Source organism: Doryrhamphus excisus, chromosome 11 (assembly GCF_030265055.1).
Source record: "Doryrhamphus excisus isolate RoL2022-K1 chromosome 11, RoL_Dexc_1.0, whole genome shotgun sequence".
NCBI classification, from domain to species: Eukaryota; Metazoa; Chordata; class Actinopteri; order Syngnathiformes; family Syngnathidae; genus Doryrhamphus; species Doryrhamphus excisus.
The window spans coordinates 20,709,198-20,718,136 of record NC_080476.1 but is presented as its reverse complement, the minus strand read 5'-3'; positions in this window follow the sequence as shown (position 1 = coordinate 20,718,136).

Here is an 8,939-nt window from a genome sequence, read left to right as displayed (position 1 = left end):
TATCAAACTTGCGCGGGGCGCACTAACATTGAACTTTCATATCAAGGCGGGGGCCTCAAACTAGTGTCCTGCGGGCCACATTTGGCCCGCGGGCCGCGTGTTTGAGACCCCTGGTCTAAAGAGACTAAATATGAATTTTGACAATTTGACATGTGACCCGAGTGCCATGTTTATACGTCACTGTCCAGACCCAGAACTGTCCCTCATGTTTCACTGTAAACCGTTGCAGCAGTGGACACATAGTGAGGTTCATGAAGAGCCTGGAGAGCACAGTAGAAACCAAAGGAAAAGTGGACCCCAACTATAACATCCTGTGTGCTTGTCCTGTGTTTACTCCAGGTACTCCGGTTTCATCCTACATTCCCCCCAATAAACCTAAACATGGGTCTTTGCACTCTCACACCTGGGACGTGGTCCCAAATAAGTGGGACAGCAGATGGCGCCATCGCCCTGCCTTCATTGACAGGAAGACAGCAACAACAACCATGGACATCAGCTGATCACAGGAACATCATGTGACCACTCTGAGGAAAATGCTAGTGGGTTTTAGGAAAACTAACTTGGTCTGTTCAAAGACCTGAAATGTTAGACCAAATGGCCCCCCTTGGTTTGGGAATCCCTGCATACTTATTTGTGCATACTTATTTGTGCACACTTATCCCTATATACTTATCCCTATACACTTATCCCTGCATACTCGTCCCTGCATACTCGTCCCTGGATACTCGTCCCTGGATACTCATCCCTGGATACTCATCCCTGGATACTCATCCCTGGATACTCATCCCTGGATACTCATCCCTGGATACTCATCCCTGGATACTTATCCCTGGATACTTATCCCTGGATACTTATCCCTATATACTTATCCCTATATACTTATCCCTACGTATGTACTTATTCTGCATACTTATCCCTGCATACTTATCCCTATATACTTATCCCTACGTATATACTTATTCTGCATACTTATCCCTGCATACTTATCCCTGCATACTTATCCCTATATACTTATCCCTGCATACTTATCCCTGGATACTTATCCCTATATACTTATCCCTGCATACTTATCCCTGGATACTTATCCCTGGATACTTATCCCTGGATACTTATCCCTATATACTTATCCCTGCATACTTATCCCTGGATACTTATCCCTGGATACTTATCCCTATATACTTATCCCTACGTATATACTTATTCTGCATACTTATCCCTGCATACTTATCCCTATATACTTATCCCTACGTATATACTTATTCTGCATACTTATCCCTGCATACTTATCCCTATATACTTATCCCTGCATACTTATCCCTATATACTTATTCTGCATACTTATCCCTGCATACTTACCCGATATACTTATCCCTGCATACTCATCCCTGCATACTCATCCCTGCATACTCATCCCTATATACTCATCCCTATATACTTATCCCTGCATACTTATCCCTGCATACTTATTCTGCATACTTATCCCTGCATACTTATCCCGATATACTTATCCTTGCATATTTATCCCTGCACACTTATCCCTGCATACTTATGCCTGCATACTTATCCCTGGATACTTATCCCTATATACGTACTTATCCCTGCATACTTATCCCTGCATACTTATCCCTGCATACTTATCCCTGCATACTTATCCCTGCATACTTATCCCTGCATACTTATCCCTGCATACTTGTTCTGCATACTTATCCCTATATACTTATTCTGCATACTTATCCCTGCATACTTATCCCGATATACTTATCCCTGCATACTTGTTCTGCATACTTATCCCTATATACTTATCCCTGCATACTTATCCCTGGATACTTATCCCTGGATACTTATCCCGATATACTTATCCCTGCATACTTATCCCTGCATACTTATCCCTGCATACTTGTTCTGCATACTTATCCCTGCATACTTATCCCTGCATACTTATCGCTGCATACTTGTTCTGCATACTTGTTCTGCATACTTATCCCTATATACTTATTCTGCATACTTATCCCTGCATACTTATCCCGATATACTTATCCCTGCATACTTATCCCTGCATACTTATCCCTGCATACTTATGCCTGCATACTTATGCCTGCATACTTATCCCTGCATACTTATCCCTGCATACTTATCCCTGCATACTTATCCCTGCATACTTATCCCTGCATACTTATCCCTGCATACTTATCCCTGCATACTTATCCCTGCATACTTATTCATGCAGGTCATTGTACTGACTCACTTGCAATTGAACGATTCAGGCTGTTTTTAGAAGACGTTTGGCCTCCCATCTGAGCAGGCTTCATCAGTACATGCTCAAGGACTATGTGGGACACACACCCGTCAGACTAGTCTGAGAACTCGGTGCAAGATCCAAGAGAAGAACATACTAGGCATAGCATGGTCATTTGTACGGAGACTATAGACAAGGAAATGATTGTACTTCTGTGATATGGAAATGGTTTGCTTTCTATACTGCAGTATAGTACAGAGTACTATAGAGTAGCCGAACGACTCAACCATATATCAGCCTCATAGTATATTAGCAGGTGTACTACATAACCAAATTTTGGAGTTCGAGGGCATGACAATAACGTTGTACCGATGGCCCGGGGCAGGTTAAACCCAAATTGGGGCAAGTAAATCCAATGACTCTTGGCATGCCATACTGACCAAGAGTTTTTTTTAAAGCGGTTCTTGTTGGGTGTTGGTAAAACACGGACTGCGTAATTCCGGTGGTAATTTGCAAAGCAATCCTTGCAAATCTTGAAACGGACCAATCAGAATCCTTTATTTAGACCGCGGTCCGCGTTTTACCCACACCCGTTCTTGTTGGCGAGAACACCACTGATCATCATTTCATCTTTATTTCAGATTCTCATGTGATGCCGCAAAAATGAGATGATATCATTATGGCAGTCTTTTCATTTTACATGGGGCAAGTTCAGGCAAGTAGTTCTCCCCTTAAGGCAGGGGTCTCAAACTCGCGCTAGTTTGAGGCCCCCAAAGTTTAATGTTGAAATGACAGCTTAAAGCTGTGTGCACACCGGACACAATGAACATGATTTTGCCCCGCCCATACTGTTACCCCGCCCTGTTTTGCTTTGGATTAGCAATGAAGCTAAAGGCTTATGACGCTGGGTACAAATAAACGCAGGAAATGATTTGGAATAAAAGGGAAAATCCACGTCAAGATAAAGCATCTCATCAAACATGTTGTTAAAGTTACCACGCTGCTCCCAGATGGAACTGAGTACCATGCTAACTTGCTAATTGGGTACAATTATTAAGTTTCATTCATGTTCATGTTAAAGGTTAAATAACTGTTAATACTGTACATTTCAATCTGAAAAAAATCATTTCTCTACCAACTGTATGTGGTTTCTTATGTTTTTCTTATTTGCTGTTATTATTATTTTACTTATTTATTACCGATTGATTTATTTATTGTCTTTATTCTTAATTTGTTTATTTTTTTATCTTATTTTGTGTATAGAAAAATAAAAATGAAGATATTTGAGAACAGTGGAATGTTTTATCAGATATTTTGGTGTGGAAAACCGGAAGTAGTGAAAAAGTGAAGGGTATAGCAGAAGCAAAAGCATTGAAGATAGTTTTTTTATTGATTTTTTCCAGATTTTTTTTAATAAATGCGTTTTTTTTTTTTTTTTTGAAAACCTGATGCGGCCCGGCTTCACCCAGAACCTCGCTCCGGTGGCCCCCAGGTAAATTGAGTTTGAGACCCCTGCCTTATATGTTATGTTATGGCACATATTACAAACATCCTCAGGCAGACGTTTACATATTTGCTAACCATCATTATAATATATCTGTCATCGTTCAGCCATGTTAATGGAAGCCATTACTGTTTTAAGTCCCAGTTAAATTGGATCTGCTCCCTAATGCTTCCCCAATGTACTAATGTCTCTTAGCCACTGAATCCTAAATTACTCATCGACCCTTTAACGACCCTTTAACGACCCTTCTTCACACACACACACACAAGATGCTGCCAAGCAAATTCTGGACAGCTTTTTCACACCACAACAGCATTCCAGAACCACCATGTAAGACTCTAAGCCGCGCCACAAATTACAATCCCAAACCACGACTAATGTGCTCTAATGCACTCTAACGTTGTGGTTATGGAGTTATGGTTACACAGATATCACATCGTCAAATATCACATCGTCTTTTACAACAAGGAGAGAACAGCTCTTGTTGTTAACGTCAACAAACACGCCAGTTTATGTTTACAGGGTATATGAAGCAACGCTGAAACACAATGTCGGATATTATTACAAACGTTTCCTTTCATCTTATTCATTCAAAATGAAAAACCTGTTGGTTAGCATTTCAAATTTAGTTTGTTATTCTTACCTTTATTTGTGTATTTTTATGGTAATGGTTTTATTTCATTTGAACATGCATCAGATTCCAATTGAGTGCATCCCATAATCAGTTCCCAGTTCCACATGTCCAAAAGGAGTAGGAAGAAGCAAAGCTTATTAAATCCTACCCCTCTATCTGGTACTTTTACAATCACTAACTGTTACATTTGTTCACTTCCTGCTTTCCTAATATAGGTCAAGGTTTTTTTTAATTAAATTAAATTAAATTAAATTAAATTAAATTAAATTAAATTAAATTAAATTAAATTAAATTAAATTAAATTAAATTAAATTAAATTAAATTTAATGAGCATCCAATGCCATAATGTGTACCATAGTGCGTGTCAATATAGTGATATATATAGCACATCATGACTGGTTCAAGACTCTTCATCCTTGGATTTAGCAAACATCAACTGCTTGTATTGTTTCTTGAATTGGCTCATCGTTGTGCATTGTTTGATTTCCTTACTCAATCCATTCCATAGTTTGATTCCACATACTGAAATGCTATGGCTAGCATAACGTAGTCCTAGCATAGAAGTGTTTCAAATGTACTTCTTCCCTGAGATCATATTTCTCCTCTCTTGTAGAGAAGTATTGGATGACATTTTTAGCTAATTGCTTATTTTTAGCTTTATGCATTATTTTAGCTGTTTGAAGATTAACTATATCAGCAAGTTGAAGTATTTGTCATTTTACAAATAAGGAGTTAGTATGTTCTCTGTAGGCGGCATTATGAATTATCCTTACTGACCTTTTTTGCAGTACATTTAGCCAGTGAAGATTGCTTTTATAGTTATTAGCCCATATTTCCACACAATAAGTAAGATATGGTAGATTTCTGATTGAGAACAAATTGTTCAATATTGAAATATTTCTGTCCACCTTATGTTGTATATTTGTAATATGAGGTTTCCAGCTCATATTTTCATCTATTGTGATCCCCAGAAATTTATTTTATGGTTGTTTTTGATTATGTTATCAATTGATAAGGTCAAAATTACCGGTTTACTTGCTGATGCAGTTATTTTCGGCTTGACCAGGAATAAGTAGGTATTTATGTGTCCTCTATCAAAATATTCAAGTAAGCTAATGAAGTTTGCGTATTTGGAAGTTAGCCCTGAAAGAAGTTTGGCACGGCTCGTTTTCAAAAGGCATCGTAAAACTGCCCCTTTGTGATGTCACAGAGGGTCGGACTTCCTTATATGGGCATGTCTGTCAGCTGCTAAGCGATCTGACCTCCCTCCCCCAAGCTCTGCTCCTCTGTTTACTTGCTAGCAAAGCCTCATAACGACGCCACCATCAGGCCACCAAGTGGCCGGAGTCGCTGAATCTTAATCCGTCATCGGTATTTCATGTGTTGTGAACGTGGGCCACTATGCAGCTGGACTAGCCCAGGTCTTTCCAACATTATTTGGTCATGTGGCTTGAGCAAGCAGGAAGTAATTATTAATTTATTTATTTTGTGTAAGTCAACAGCAACAGCGCTTGCCTACAGGAGAGCAGGGTTGCTAATAATCGTTTCCCACCATAATTAGGACTCATTAGACGTTACCAATGCTGTCATATTAGATTTAAGTATGCGGTAGTGTGACCAACCACAGCAAAGTGGGCGTGTCTGGAGGCGGGCCATTGATTCAATACATTAAAAAAAAGAGTGTTTTTCACGGGAACCACAAAATCCAAGGAAATGTAGCTGAAAAGGATTCTGGAATAACTACAAAGTATGAAGTATGAAGAACTATGAAGCTTTGTGTGCTCGTAATCATGTGTAGTTATCATCTTGTTTTCTTCTTTTAGTTAGAATGCAGAGAAAAGGCAAAGAAAGAAATATGAGTTCATGTTTCACATCAGGATTGGGAATGATGGGCAAAATCCCCAAAAAGTGCAGTTCCCCTTTAAACCTGTTTGATAAAATACATTGTATTTTTAACAGGACAGCAGAGCACGATCGTGCATCAGTCACTGACTGATGCACTGACTGAGTCACTTTTTTGTCTGCTTGTTTCCAGTGGTGGCTGGTGATATAAAGTCAGTTGGAAAAAGTGCTCGTAGTACTTGTAGTAGTCTGACACATTATTGTTGTGTTTATTGCCATGTATGCAACCTCACACAGCTCATATAAATAGAATAACTATAATATATATAAGTAATTAAACATACACATATAGCTAAATAATACACAATCCATATTGCAATTTCTGATCAATACGGGTACATTTCAGATTTAAAATAATGTACAGTTTTAAGCCCGGCTTTAAAGCAACGCCCATTTCCAATGAAACCACATCCACTTGGAGTATGGATCATTTAGACGGGTGAACAGATACACATACAGATAGTGGTGTACCGGCTAAAACTAAATGATCAAATGTAAAAATAAGTCTTAAGTCGGGACTTGAACATTTTAGCTCCAACATCAGCAGGTAGGGCATCCCACAGTCTTGGAACCCAAATAAAAAAAGGCTCTCAGGCCGCATACTTCTTTCTGATTGTGCAAAGACCAGCATGTTGAGAGCATAGGCCGACCAAATAGGAAGGTACCAACTATGTACTATTTTATAACCAAGTAACAGACCTTAAAGTCGCATCTGAAATGAAGGCGGGGCCAGTGCGAGTACTGGACAAATATGGTGGAATTCATGTGTCCTTTAAGGAAGTGATTCTCAACCTTTTTTGAGCCAAAAATCTTGTTGCACACCACTAACCAAAAATGTTCCAAAATGTCACCACGACCTCACACGTGCATCAATAAGTCTATGGGAGGAACAAGGTAGGTGTTGCCACACGGACCAATATTACATTGCTATGCTAGTCTTTACACCACAGACACTCCACAGTAGACAAGTTTTTACATCACCACTTTTTCTCTTTCCCAATCACCTTTCCGGAAACAATGGTATCCATAGAAAGGAATATTCCAATCTCTTGTCTACATGGGCTGTGAAAATCAAACAGAATAGTCAATAGGGCATGCCCAGTAAAACGTAAACACCAACATCACGTGATACCGACTTCCTCGAGTTTTTCTTTCACTTGTTGGAATAACTCCGTATTGCCAGTTTTTCCTTCATCCAGTCTTGAAATTTAGTTTGAATCAAAAACAAACTTTGCTTAGTCCAGTGCCGATTGCTGGCCTCCATTTTTAAAAGTGAAGAACATCTGGATCTGCGTGTTACGTCATATCTGAGCATGCTCTGAAAGAACGCACCCGGGATCAATTTAAACAGGAAAAGATCAAATTCAATCTTGCTAATATTTTATAATTAAACTCGGGACATGTTTTATATAGATATATATTTTATTTTTTAATAAAACTGGACTTGTGAATGGCGTATAGAAGGGTTTAGATCAGGGGTGGGCAAACTTTTTGACTCGCGGGCCGCATTGATATAACAAAATTTCCGGGGGGGGGGGGGGGGGGAGGGGGCAGACTATATATTTTACACGTAACAGTCCACCTGGTATTATTGTATCTGTAAAAATGTCATGCAATCTGCTATTATTATTTATTATTTTATATTTAAATATTTTAAAAATAATAAAATATTATAATAATTAAAATAAAATTAAAATAATAATTATTATATTATTATTATGTAAAATATGCAAATATAACAATATTATTATATATAATTAATATAATAATTAGCATTAATATAATAAATATAATAATCATAATAGTTATAATAATAATATAATAATTATTATTTTAATTTTTATTATTATTATGTGCTTGTGTCTCTTTTTTCAGGAGCACTTTGTAAACAACAGACCATGTCAAACAACGAAATTGATACAACCATCAAAAGGTTGGCTCAGGCCATGATGCCAGCTTGTATGTTGACTTTAAATTAAATACTTTGGAAAGTCTGGGCGGGCCGTATTCAAACCCTTGGCGGGCCGGATGTGGCCCCCGGGCCGTAGTTTGCCCACCCCTGGTTTAGATTCTGTTCCACAGATGGCGCTAATGCACACGAAAGCTGCTTGCCAACCGCCAATAAACAACAGAAGAAGAAAAACACCAGGAAGAAGAACGCAGTCTGACAACTTTCCGTTTGATACCTCAATGGGATCGGTTAAAGGAATATTCCATTCCTGTTCAATTCTTTCCGTTTGAGCAAATAAACCAAAGTGAATTGGAATATTTGGGTCCATGTATACTATTGACATAATGGATATTATATTATAATATTTGCAAATGATGATTAATAAATGTTAATTATAAAAAGTGATATTGGATAAGAGAGAGAGTGAGAGAGAGAGAGTGGGAGAGAGAAATGGGGAGGGACAGAGAGGGGGGGGGGGTACTCCACTACACACTTCTGACTACTGACGACTTTAATGACCATGACTGTATGATCCTACCATACCCTGGTAAGTAGGTATCTGTACATTTATATGGAGATGTTTTTATTGACCTTTTCATTAGTTGGACAGAAATAAGTAAGAAGACTCTTTGTGCTCTTATGAACAAACGTCGATACAAGTACAAGCGAAGATTTTTTTTTTTGGGACGATTTTAACGGACGGACCGTTTAA